Below are 13505 nucleotides of genomic sequence, written 5' to 3'. Positions count from 1 at the left end.
AGATGCTGATGCACACAACTAACTAAACAACATTCCTGCGTTTACAATCTCAACAGCTCAGAGGTGTCAATCGGGGAGCTGATATGGCACTAAGACCAGATTTGCCGACTAGCTCGAGTTTTGGTGTCGGCTCAAATCACGTAATCTCCCCAGGGCTCATCAACCAGGTATAGCTTGTTTCCAGTGGCACAGTGAGAATGGGACCCACATCGGGGCATACCCTTCACACTTATAGCATCAAAAACAAGGTGGTGGATGGAATGCTTTAATTAATCTCAGCCACTGGCATTCGCTCAGGGTCGCATCCCAATACATCATTTTTTGCCCACCATGCCATCTCAGTTTGGACCCTGCCATATGCAAATCAGTCTTCATTCACCCTGCTCCAGTGGAAACAGTCCAGCTCAAACTGCCAGGGCAGGTACTTCCTAAATTGGAACCCAAGTAACCCGGAGTGGTTTCACTCTTATTAGGCCTTTTCCGCCAGGGTAGCTTGGTTCCAGTGGCACAGTGAGCACAGGACCCACGTCTGGGCATACCCATCACACTTAGGACATCATAAACAAGGTGGCAGGCCGAATGCTTGAATTAATCTCAGCCACTGGCAATCCCTTGGAGCCGCTCCTCAGGCCACTGTTTTCTGTCCACCGTGCAACATCAGTTTGGACCCAGCCATATGTCTGTCTTGGTCCTGCTTCAATGGGAACAGTCCAGCCCAAACTGCCAGGCGAGGTCCTCCCTGAACACAAGCAAACAAGACAGAATCCTCCCACTGTGGACTGTCTCCACCTCCTGCCTCTCAATCTGGGCCTCTGTGTTCTTCCTGTCAGAGTAGTAACTCCAGAAACTAGAGCTCTTAGGACTCCCTGTGCAGCCGCCCCTACCAGCTCTTCTATTACTGGTGGTAACTCATTTCCCAGAATGCAGTTAGTGAGCATTTGGGGGCTAACTATGACCCTCCTCAGGGCCACTTCCCCACCAAATTCTAGAGGTACCAGAGCCATGGTGCTTGCAAAGTCCTGCCCAAGAGCCTGCCCCACCCTACACACCTGTCCAATGTACTGCTCTGGCTAAACCAACCTTTCCACCATCATGATCTGGCTGACACTGGTATCCATCAGAGCAGTGACAGGGATCCCATTCACTGTGACCGGATTGAAGTGACAACTCCCAGCCTCAGGGATCACAAGCCTACCCTCTGAATCTATATTCCAATTAAGGGAGATCACAGCATGAACCACCCTTCTCAGGATCACTCCCAGCAGCCCTCTCAGACATTCTTGCATAAATCTAGAGGTCTACCTCCTGTGCAAACTCCCTGAGGTCTGTGGCATTGTGGTCAGTCAGGTGTTGGCGTAGCTCTGAAAAACAATGAACATGTGCTCTCATGCAACTACATTGCAGAGCCCCTCGTTAGTGTGTATTTTATTACCCTTCAACCAACCATGCACTGCCTTACAAAAGTAGTACATGAAATCCACCCAAGACTGGTAAGAGAGTTTCTGACTGACCCTGAAGTTCTGCTTGTACTTTTCTGGGGTGAGTCCATACGTTCTGATAAGTGTGTCCCTCATGAGTGGATTCTTCATCCTTTCCCTAAGTCTGACAGTGCATCCCTCCCGTAACCGGGAATGTGCCTCCATAGACTAACTCCCCAATCATCCTCGGGGACTCTGTAGATCTCTAGAGGAACCTCAAAGGCTTCAAACCACGTATCTATGTTGTCCCCTACAACAAAGTTAGGCAGCAGGTCTTTGGGTATGTGGACCCTCCTGTCTCCTGGATACTGTGCGGCTGCTGCCACCATTTGTGCTAGCCACTGAGGCTTGTTTGAGCTTTAGGTTCAGCTCCTTTAGACTCACTTCACGGGCCCACACAGTTTCTTTTCCTCCAGAGCTAGCTTTTATCCTACGGGGCCCTTTAGTGGGCTCTCTTTGTCTCAGCCCTTTCCGCTTTTGTAGCCGGTACCAGCTGGGCCAGCGTCAGCTTGAGCTTTGTTTCAGCTTTCCTGTCCTCTAAGTTACTCAAGGAAGGGGGGTGGGATGACAAACTGCTTCATATGGGGGGCCAGTAGGGTACCTCACTTCAGTTGGTCTTCCACTTTCCTCTGGTTGTCTGAACAGGGCAGAAGAATCGCCTCTCTTTCCAGCTTTGAAGCTGTTGCAAAGTTATCTTCCCCTGCCTCTATTTCCTCCTACTTCTCATCCATCTCATCCTCCTCCTCCTGTGCTGCAACTGGAATGCTACAGACTTTCTTCGCAAGCTCAGAGAGCTATTTCATACTTACACTTTCGAGAGCCCTTGGCTGGTTTTAGTAGCCTCTTCCTGCACTACCTTTTCAGCTCAGCTATACTGTAGCTTTCAGTGTTGTCAAGATCCAACTCCATCTTTGCAGGCAAGAGTCACAGGCGCACAAATGTGAGGATGGAATTACATTTGGAAAAAGGAAATATGGCCAAGCAAGGAAAATGTAAAAAGAGGTTGAATCTGGTATCAAATTATTTATAATGTGGGTTTTGTGTTATACAAATCAGTGGCATGTGGCAGTGCTCAAAAACAGTTACTGAATCTCACCACTGAGTAGCAATGTGAGAAATCGAATTGTTGGTTGTTTGTTGAGAGAGTGTGAGTCCTTGTCAAGCAACAGCCACACACCGTGTCAGAGTGAACAACAAAAGTCACTATATTAACCTGTGCTTAACCCTCTGGTAGCTTGGCACAAAAGCAGTCAGGCTTAACTTAGAGACAATGTATAAAGTATTTATGCAGCACACAAACAATACCAAAGTTAAAACACAGCACAAGAGAAATCCGACACCAATGTAGAAAAATGGAGCAAAATATAATACATTATTTGACACCAAAAAATACAAACAGTAGAACCGGAGATATGCAATTTTAAAGATTTAAAGTAAGTATAACTCCTAAGAGCAGAAAGTGCCACTCGCGGTTTACTGGTTGTGGGAGACTGGGTGAAAGTCACAAGTTCAGGCCGACCACAATTAAGCGCAGGCCAGATACAGAGACCAGGTTAGCCCCACTGAAAAATGTACCTTCTAAATTTCAATGCGAAGAGTTCAGTTTGCGGTGGAGGAAGCCGTGAGGAGCGGGGAGTGGGTTGTGGATGGTTATTGCTGCAGCACGAAAAGCAGGCCCGGCGAGCGTACAGATGTAGCTGTATCGAGAAGATCCTGTTGGGTGTCATGGATGATTGTTGCTAGAGCTTCACGTTGGCAGTCACTGCGGTCTGTTGATTCTGCAGCGCGAAGTGCTCATCTTACGTTGCCGGTCATAGCTTGCAGTCGCTGTAGCATAAAGAGTTAAGCTCACTGGAGCTTTGCATTAGTAGTTGACGCGGTCAGCAAGATTTTGTTTTGAATGGACCCTGCTCCAATAGGAGCAGGAAGGCCAGGTCTTGCTGAACCAGAACACAAGTAACCCAGGACAGGTTTTACCCTTATTAGGGCTGATCAGCCAAATGATAGCATTGTTCCAGTGTTACAGTGATCAAGGCATTCACGTCTGAGCATACCAGTCACACTAAGGGCAACAAAAACAATGTGATGGACAGAATGATTGAATTAATCTCAGCCACTGACGTCCCAATCCATCGCTTTTCACCTACCATGCCACCTCAGTTTAGACCCATCTATATGCCATGAGTCTTGACCCTGCTCCAAAGGGAACAGTCCAGCCTGAACTGCCAAAAGTGGGACGGTATGCCCATACTTGGGCCCTGTGCTCACTGTGGCCAAGACTTATTTACTTAAGGTGGGTCTTTTTTTCTAGAATGGCACTGTGGGTAAAAAACGATGGTTTGGAAGACAGCTCAGAGGGTTTTCCAGTAGCTGAGATTGATTCAAGCATTCCTTTCATCACCTTGTTGTTTATGCAGTGACATTTTAGCTGTGACAATAGTTGTGTGTTGTGGGAATCTCCAGAGTTAATCTTTCTTTCCCTCTTGTGTTTCTCGTTGGCTTCTGGAGGTGTGTAGTTTTTCTTTTAGGTATCTAGGAAGATCATAGTGATCAGCTTTATATGTTTTACAGGCGATTTTATATGTGATACGCACCTATGTCTGTATAAAAGGCATATAGGCCGGGTAATTGGCGAGCGCTATACAAATGCACATGCCTTAACATAATATATTGCACAAGGAACATGTTTATATCTGACAAAAATCACTTTTAGTATTTGAAAAAAACTGTTTCTCCTTTTGGACATTTAATAACTAAAAAGGTGTCTAGGTTGCTGAAAGGATTCAATCATAAATTAAGTTAGTAATTTCAAACTGTTTCTAGAAATATTTCTAGCTGTTGTCTGTTTTTGTTTCTAGTTTTTTTGCAGTAACCACTCTTTTCAGCAATATGTGGCTTAGTAATGCTACTGACATGCGTCTGTCCAATCTACATAAATACACTTTGTTCATGCTTTCAGGGCACTAAGTTACTAATACCTCCTTTAACATGCTTTTTGTCTTTGTTTCAGTTCCCCTTGTGGATTATGATTTCATCACTGGCAGAATGAAGAATGAAATTATTTCTGAATCTCCCCAGTGAATCATCTTGCTTAATCCACCATATGTCTGACATCACTCCTTCCACCGTAAGTCCGACTACACTATTACTTCTACATTTGTGTATTTAGTTACTTGAGTGATAACAAAATCAGCCTCTTTTCTTCACTTAAAAATAGTTGCTTGTCGGCAGTGCATGTATACGAGAGATGTATGAATACATGTCAATGAAAAGCTCTTTCCCCAACATGATATTGTATTTCGTTCTAAGCAAACGATGTGTGCATTACATTATATGTATCTGGTTTTGTTGTTTTAACTCATTTTCCTAGTAACCTATAACAAATTAGCGCTTCATTTGTTAAAAAAAAATAAAAAATATATATAGTAAGTGAAGGGCCCAAAGTTTGGCATGGGAGGCCACAACCGGCGCTGCTGAACCGCTGAATGCAGGATTGGCGAATAGTAAGATTACGTATACTTGATTCCTCCTCATGCCCATTCTTCTACCAACCTACACTTCCTCCTTATCTCACTCTAGACAGGTCTTTTTCATCCCTGGTTTCTACCTTTACCACTGCTATCACATCGTTTACTTCTTCCTCCTTTCTCCCATTAATGCCTTCCTCTTTCTGTGGGTCAGAGTTGTTGATGAAAATTAAGTTTCAGTACTCAACAATGAAAAAAAAATGAGTACCGGTGCCCACCACCTACAGCCACCGGCCCAAATTAAGCCCTGGTTAAGACCAGAGGTTTGCTTTGTTGTTGTTCTTGGTTAACCCTACTGCATGCATGTATGATCTATCCGGATTTTCTTCTCTCTGTCAGGATCCTGCACTCCATTGGTTTTCATCGTTAAGCAACCCTGCCACCATGTGGAGAAAAATTTGTTACTCTGGACTTTTTCAGTAACGGTTTGTTATCTCCCAACCAACGAGCAGCCAGGCCGAGTAATCGTTGCAAAATACCAAGCACCTTACTCTAGGCATTCTTTTGGAAAAATAATATCTACCATATGTACCCGTGGATCAGTTCAGCTGAGAGTAGAACAACGGAGCCTATACCAGGTCAGGTTAGACGTTTTGATTCCTACTTTACTACAATTTTGTCGTCTTTGAAAAGTTGTCATGTTCGCTCGTGTAGTTGCCCTGCGAATAGACATATCTGCCCGTGGGAGAAGAATCAAATATGTGTCACCTTTGCATTTTGAAGCAGCCAGGATCAGTACATCTACCAAACATCATCCTTTCTAAAAAACACAAAACATACTAAACATTATTTTTAATTAGCATGCGTTTCTCTCATTAGAATCATTTGTTACTTTACCAAGCTTGACATGAAGGGCCAGATGTACTATTCATTTTACCTTTTTGCGACCGGTAAAATGCATTTTCAAATGTGCCAATCCTATTCTGCGAGTCAGTAACCTATTTCCAACTCGCAAAATAGGGTTTGCGAGTCGCTCTTAGGAAGGGGTGTGCCAAGGGTGTCCCTTCCTAATAGCGAGTCGCACTGGTTTGTAGCGTTTGCAGTTTACCTCCAATTTCAAATTGGTGGTAAGCCATTCGCAAACAGGAAGGGGTCCATAAGGGACCCTTTCCCCTTTTTAAATGGGACGCCAGCATTTTTTCATAGCAGGCAGTGGACTGCCCACTCTGAAAATAGAAAAAGAAAAAAATTCATTTTTGAAAATATCTCGGTTTTCTTTAAGGAAAACGGGCTGCATAAAACAAAATTGCTTTATTTAAAAAGCAGTCACAGACATGGTGGTCTGCTGACCCCAGGAGGCCATCATCCCTGTGCGTGCCGGCCATTCTCAACGGGTCGCAAACTGTGACCTGCCTCATGAATATTAATGAGGCTGGTCCCTTGCGACCCATTTGGGAATGGCAAAGTATCTGAGACACTGTTGTACATCAGGTTTTGCGACTCGGTCTTTCATCTGGCCCTGTGATTCGCCATTGTTCTGGGACATTTACATTATCCGTTGCATTTTCACCGTTCAGTTCATAGCACTAACTCCCTGGATGAGTGTGCTCTCTCTAAGAATACATAAACAAATAAATAATTGGTGTTTTTCACAAGCCTATAGCCAAGTTTCATTTTGATCACTGATCCACCATTATTGTTATGAATTTGTGCTTCATTGATAGAAGATGCGTTAAGAATAAATGAGGCCCGCACCAAAAAAAACCTGTTTAGACTTTTTCTTCACCTTAGCAGCAGATTCCTAAGGCTGCAAGTAGGCCTCAAAAGGACACTCGAGGCTTTCATTAGCAGTCTTTCTGGTAGCAGTTATTCCCTCTAAAACCACAATCATTCATCTAAATCATCTATGGTCAGCAGTACGCCAGGAAGTAGTATTAGTGAGCATTACCAATCAAATGCTCTCCATTTGGTTATTAGTCCCTCTTTATCCATTTCTTCTCACGACTGCGTACTTTCCATCATTTGTTTATTAAAGCAGCAGTATTTTTAGGCTCTAAATGAGTAATTACCACAAAAATAACATCACATGAGAAAGGACGCAGAAGAATTAAAATGACTAGTGGCTTGTGACCCAGAGAACAGCATGAAAAATATGCAAAGTATTATGAATGACATTTAAGAACTAGAGTCAGCCTAAACCCCTTTAAAATATCTCTTCAACATAGAGAAAATCGGGGCAGTGCAGTATTTGGAGTTGGTATTATCAGCACCTGGGTATTTTTATCCTGTTCTTTGTGAGGCTTTTTCTTTGTATCCTGACCTTACACTTTGTGGTATTTATTTATCTGTATTTTATTTATTTGAAAAGTTTTATAAAGCGCGAACATGACTCAAGAGGGTATCAGAGCGCTGTACATGTAAGCAAACCATAAAAGAATTCAAGTGAACATAGGGTGACCATCATAGATATAAGGAAACAAAGCAATACATGGTTAAAAGGTAGATCCAAGCTGTAAAACTTGATCTAAAAGTTATTTTGGTGACTTTAAGTCTATAGTGACAGGGAGCTTTTCAGGAACAGCCCTTTGAGTTCTTTTTTGAATGAGGCGATAGAGGGGTTAATTTTGATTTCCATGGGAAGAGTGTTCCATATTCTTGGAGCAAGGCCAGAGAAGGCGCGGTTGTACGTTTTCTTCTATTCAAATTTATGTGGTTTCAGTAGTAGTGCTTGATCTTCTTAGGGTCAGGCCAGATAGCTCGAGTGTTTTTTGACAATTAAATTGGAGTGTTATAATGAAGCACTTTGTGCGTGAGGCAGGCTATCTTGAACTTGATCCTTGCTTCAAGAGTGAGCCAAGAGTGCGTTAGATCTGGTGTGATGTGATCTTGATTTCGTGATACCGTGATGAGTCTGGCTGCTAAGTTCATCATAGCTCTAAGGGGGGGGGGGGGAAATCAGGCTTTAGGGAGCCCCACCAAGGTTGCAATTCCATAGTCAAGGCGGGAGATGCCTAGGGATTGGACTGCTAACTGAATGTCATCCGTCGGCAGGACAGGTTTGAGTTTCCTTAATGTGTTGAGTTGTTAATTGGCTCCTCTGCTGGCTGCACGGATGTAGTTTTGCATATTCAGGTGTTTGTCCAGAGTTATGCCTAATGATTTAGCGGAATACACAACATGAGGAGTGCAGTTGAGTGCCGTTAGTATTTGGAGCCAGTCTTGAATGGGGGCAGAGTGATTTTGGGGAGCAATCAGGAGGAATTCCGTCTTGAGCCTATTCAGCAGAAGGTGATTATGAGTTAGCCAATGTTGGGCTTTCAGAAGAGCAGAGTTAAGAGTTTTGATGTCATCCGGTGATGCGATTTTTAGGTATAATTGAGTGTCATCGGCGTACATGTGGTATTGTATGTTTGAGTAGTTCAGAATTTCGGTGAGGGGTTCCATGAGAAGGTTAAAAAGCGTGGGTGAGAGTGTGGGTCCTTGGGGCACTCCGATTGATGCCGGCGTACTGGTAGATAGAGGTTGATTGCATACTGTTGTGAAGGAATGAGGCAAACCAAGTTAAAACTGGGCCAGATGGTCCCATCCCTTTTTCGACAAGATAAATTAAGTTGGCATGTTTGACCGTGTCGAATGCTGATGAGGGATCAAGAAGTATAAGAAGGCAGAGTTTGTTCTGGTCAAATAATCTCAAGGTGTCATTGACGATGCATATTAGGGCAGTTTCGGTACCGTGTCCGGATCTGAAACCTGATTGGAATTGGTCCAGGATTGTTTGTCAACCACTGGATGGCCACAATAATATTGCACTTGAATCTTTCATTGTAGCCAAGGAGCAGTCATGGTTTATTCCAAAAAGTGGAGAGGTTTACAAACTTAAAATACAACCGTATACAACACATAACACCTAGTAATGGGAGATTTCCACGAGCAAAGCGACCACAATGAGGACCCTGCTATTATTCTGGATCAATCGAAGGCAACACATTTATTGTATGCCACAGTATTGAGGATAGAAATGTCGACCTGAACAAATAAGGACTACCGCCACATCGCATGGTAAGCATAGAGGTATATCTTTCCTACTTTAACACCTTATCTACTTACCTTGAAGATATAAGGCACGTTGATATTTGTGAAGGGCTATATTAAAAACTCAGCATTGTCACTACACACCCAAAACCACCATAGTGATTTTGCCAGCATCAGTCTTGAAGGAAATGAAGGGGAACATCAAATGGGTAATCTACAGTCTTACCTGCAGAGGGGCTTTCACAGCCTATAAGGATATGATGGCATAAACAAACCCAATTTGTGAAAAATCTTGACAAAATGAAAAAAATGACTTCTGCAATGAAATCATGTATGGTGGCCTAGGATGGAAGATACTGGTGCAAATCAGTGTGAAAGAGACTGGGGTCCTCGGAATCTCTGGATGCCACCAAGAAGTAACTGTAGCCATGCTCTTGATGCACAACTAGATTGAGATGCAAAAAAACTCCAGATGAGCAGTTAGCGGCTTCCATCTCCTGGGAAGAGGAAAGGTGTGACATTGGTAATGATGCTCTTTTTTCATGACATCTGACCTCTCCTGGTTGTAGTGGAATTTTCTTTTTATTTATCCCGTTTAAGTCCTCTAACATAAAGATTCTCCCTTTCGCTGGAGAGTGATAGCGTTCCTGGGTAATTCTGAATTGGTTGAGCCAAATGGCTTTTAACTCACTGGCACTGGGCTACAGATGTCCTGATAACATTGAGACCTGTTGTCCTGAGGACGCTTTGTGTGGTCTCTGGTTTTGTCTGAATCATTTGGATCTCTTTAAAAAAGATGGGTCATATGACGGCATGCAGGCAGTGGTATTGGTACACAAGCTTTACTTTGCATCAGCAGTGTGTGCTGCTCCAGGATGCTCCTTGTAAAATGTGTCATGCTTAGAATAGTCCACACTCATTGATTAAAAAAGTGATGTCTAAAAAAATCAAAAAATCCTGTTACTCAGAAACTTTCCTGCCAGACAACACATTCTCTACTACAAGAGAGGCAGTCTAATAACAGGTGCTTTTTGAGGCTGCATTCTCCAGAGTCTGTTTATGGATCTACTCGATTCTTCTAGTTTTACATCTTCACACTGATTCCTCACCCTTGAATACCTTCCAGTTGTCAGACTTGATGTGGAACCTTTTTTTCCAGCATTATCTGTTCAGCATCACCAAGTGGCGCTACACAAATCCAGTTGCTGCTCATCCACCTCAGGTATGAGGTTCTGTATAGCACTGACTAGCGAGTTGACAGTGCTGGCAGTGCTGTCATAGAAAAAAAGGTCTTCCACACTTCTTCAAAGAGGGTTCCAAGCTTGTTTTTTGTTTTTACTGATAAAATTAAATTCCTCCATGAATCTGACAGTGAGTAGTCCAAATGTCACTTCATAAGGTCTGGGGTTTAATTATGTCATAAGAATATATCCTAATCAGACATCTGTATGTGGTATTTAGGATCGAACCACGAACCCTCAGCATGTGACTTTTGCTCTTCGGTGTAACTGAAGCCATCTTGGAATGGGGGCAAACATTTTGGTAAGGCCAGGTAAGAACACTGCAGAGCACAACAAATACATTAAGAAGGAAAAATACTCTTTCTTGTGAAAATAGGCCCCACTCCTGGGATGGTTAGCAGACTTGGCAGTATCCTTCCTCGTTGCTGGTCTCTTTCTCATGGTCATTGCCAATTTCAGTTCTGAGAAATATGATGCTGAAGTTCCTGATTCCATCTGCCCATCTGTGCCAGGTCGAGACCTTTTGACAGGCCATGTTTGATATTTTCAGGCTAGTCCTCAAGGATTGTCCCAGTCCTTCATTTTTGGCAATTCTGGTGGCTCTGACCTTAACCCATGATGTGCCCTTGGTGCCAAATCTGAAGAAGCTGCTACCTACAAAAGCACATGCCCCCTAACCTTCAGCATCACCTATAGCAGCATTACCTGTGCTAATGTCAGAGCTGCTTTCACCTTTGCAGCCTTCAGACGTTATCTGAGTGGTGAACAGATGTGCCTGCTTTGATGATTAACCACTACCACAGTACCTCTCTAGTGTCCATAGATTTGTACAGATGGAGGAAATATTCACATGAGATTCTGAGACCCTTGATATGATCAATAGGATTTATGGGTGCATAGAGAAAGATTAATCTGAAGTTGACAGCCTCCTCATTCCTTATGTGTAACACCTACATGACCACCTTGCCCAGCATCGACGAATACCTTCTACTAAATATCATATCCTACTCCGACGACACCCAGTTCATCCTCTCGCTATCAGAAGACCCCTCCACGATCAATGGCCAACTTTCCCAAGGTGCATGATGAGCGTCGTCGAATAGATGAAAGACAACTGCCTGGAACTCAACTCAGACAACAAACATAAGTGTTGATCTTCAGCAACAACATCTCCCCGAGGAGCAACTCCTGGTAGCCTTCTGAACTAGGACCTTCACCCACGCCGACAGACCATGCCCTCAACCTTGGCATCATTCTCGACAGCAAGCTCAGCATAAAAAGCCAGATCAACGCAGTCTCCTCCGCCTGCTTCTTCACCCTTTGCAAGCTCTGTAAGATCTTCAAATGGCTCCACGTCAACACCAGATGAACCGTCACTCAAGCCCCTGTCACCAGCGGGCTGAACTATGGCAACACACTCTACGTAGGAATCACCTCTCACCTCCTGAAGAGACTGCAGACCAATCCGAATTCAGCAGCCAGACTAATCCCAGATCTCCCTAAGCAGACCCACAGTACCGCCCCACCTCAAGAACCTCCACTGGCTCACTATCCAGAAGAGATGTCAATTCAAGATGCTGATCCACACCTACAAAGCCCTACACAACCAAGGCCCAACATACATCAACCACCTCTTGAACTTCCACCAAGTCCTGGCTGTTGAACTGATCACTTCCTTGCAGCAGGGCTCTCAGCACCAGGGTCCCCTCACGGGTGATAAACCATGCTATATAAATCCTATTTGATGGCTGATGATGATGATAAAGATGTTAGCACATGTATGTGTCACAGAAAAGATGATGAGTACTACCAACACAAGTATAAATCTTTGCCTTGTGTTGCACCATCCACAATTAATGAATGATCCGTAGATCTATTTGGGCCATCAGAAAAGGCTCGTTATTTACCAAAATGTATTCACAAAGTGCCAATATTCATGTGCAAAGTCAAAAAATGAAGGATGGAACCCAGAAACTGGCACATGCTGGCATGTGCTTAGAACTACAAGGTGCAAGTGGCCTTGACTCGCCATCAGAAGGGCACAATCCTTACCTCTGCGGCCTTCCGTCAGAAGAAATCTGTTCATTCATCTCTGTGGCACCAAAGGGTGTGAAAGAACATGATTTAACCTTGCCCACTGCTGAAACAAAGTCCAAAATATTGACCAAAATTGGGGTGTCAATCATCAGTGACTCTGGAACCATTGTTGCTATTTATTGAAGAGCTAGCTCTACCTGCCACTGCAGACGAAATCGATCGTCTGTGACCCTCTTGTACAGAACAAACAGAAATAAAATAATCTAACCAGCATTCCAACAGCTAAAATGTATTATTTTTTCCTATTTCTACATACTGTTCATGTAAATTTATCATATGATTATTTATAGAAACTGGGCATTACGCCAGAATGTGGGGAGGAGGGCCACACCCACTAGGGGTTGCCTTTTTATGCCCAAACCTCATATTTCCAAATGTATGAAGGCAGTTACTTAACCACTGAAGCCAAAAGCCCCTCAACCAATTCACAAACAAATCAAATAGCAAGATAGGCATGCTCCATCCAACCCAAAATCTTTGTTGCCTCACAGTTGAATGGAAATTTGGTGGTAGAGGCTTCATCTGCCAAATTAAATCTTAACACCTTTTACACCACTTCTCTGGATCGTGAATCTGAAACAATTGACTCCTTGGGCAGAAAAGTTTTTGCGTCGGAGAGCCTTGCTTAATGTACTGCAAATAACACATGCCGCAATCCTTTTCCTTGACTACATGAAAAAGCTTTTCTCTGATGGGTCAGCAGTGGCTTGGACCCCTTCAAAGATCTTGAAATATGGCCTGGATTTTATCAATGGTTCACTCAATGACCATGACCGTTGCTTTATGCCAGTATTCTTGGATGCGTCGTCTAGGCTTTTCGGGGTATGCCTAAACAGTGTAAATGGATATGCCCTTCAATGGGGAGTGGCTATTCAGGGCGGAGCTGACTCCTCCCTGGAACATTTTAGGAATAGCTGCACTCACTTGCTGGGCCTGGCCTCCCCAGCAAATCTGTTGCATCAGCAGTACAGTCTTCTTGGCTGCTTCTCCAGTGGCTATACTTATTGCCTTCCCACATGCGGTGGAAGACATGACTTGAATAAAGATTTTTCTTCCTCCTGAAAGATTGCCAACATTTGGGATATGAATCAGAGGTTTCTGTGATCAGACTCTGATTCCGGTTCTCGAAGTCCTCCACAATTGGAGTCTGATGGTTTTGTGCATCCCGTTGGTCTTGCCTGAAAAATGGT

General features: G+C 43.7%; 1 protein-coding gene across 3 annotated transcripts in view; it reads left to right on the top strand.

The window, feature by feature from the left end:
- TENT5D (terminal nucleotidyltransferase 5D) overlaps positions 1-13505 on the top strand; it is a 272354-nt gene that overhangs the window by 203864 nt on the left and 54985 nt on the right. For 2 of the 3 annotated variants that reach the window (XM_085607837.1, XM_085607838.1), the window contains exons 2-3: positions 4489-4605; positions 5345-5583. The gene's annotated coding sequence lies outside the window, so the exon portion shown is untranslated. The remainder of the gene's footprint in view (positions 1-4488; positions 4606-5344; positions 5584-13505) is intronic. The other variant, XM_085607839.1, reaches the window with a different exon arrangement.

Source organism: Triturus cristatus, chromosome 5_2 (assembly GCF_964204655.1).
Source record: "Triturus cristatus chromosome 5_2, aTriCri1.1, whole genome shotgun sequence".
Lineage (NCBI taxonomy): Eukaryota > Metazoa > Chordata > Amphibia > Caudata > Salamandridae > Triturus > Triturus cristatus.
The sequence above is the reverse complement of the archived record's forward strand: the minus strand, read 5'-3'. Positions and strand labels throughout refer to the sequence as shown.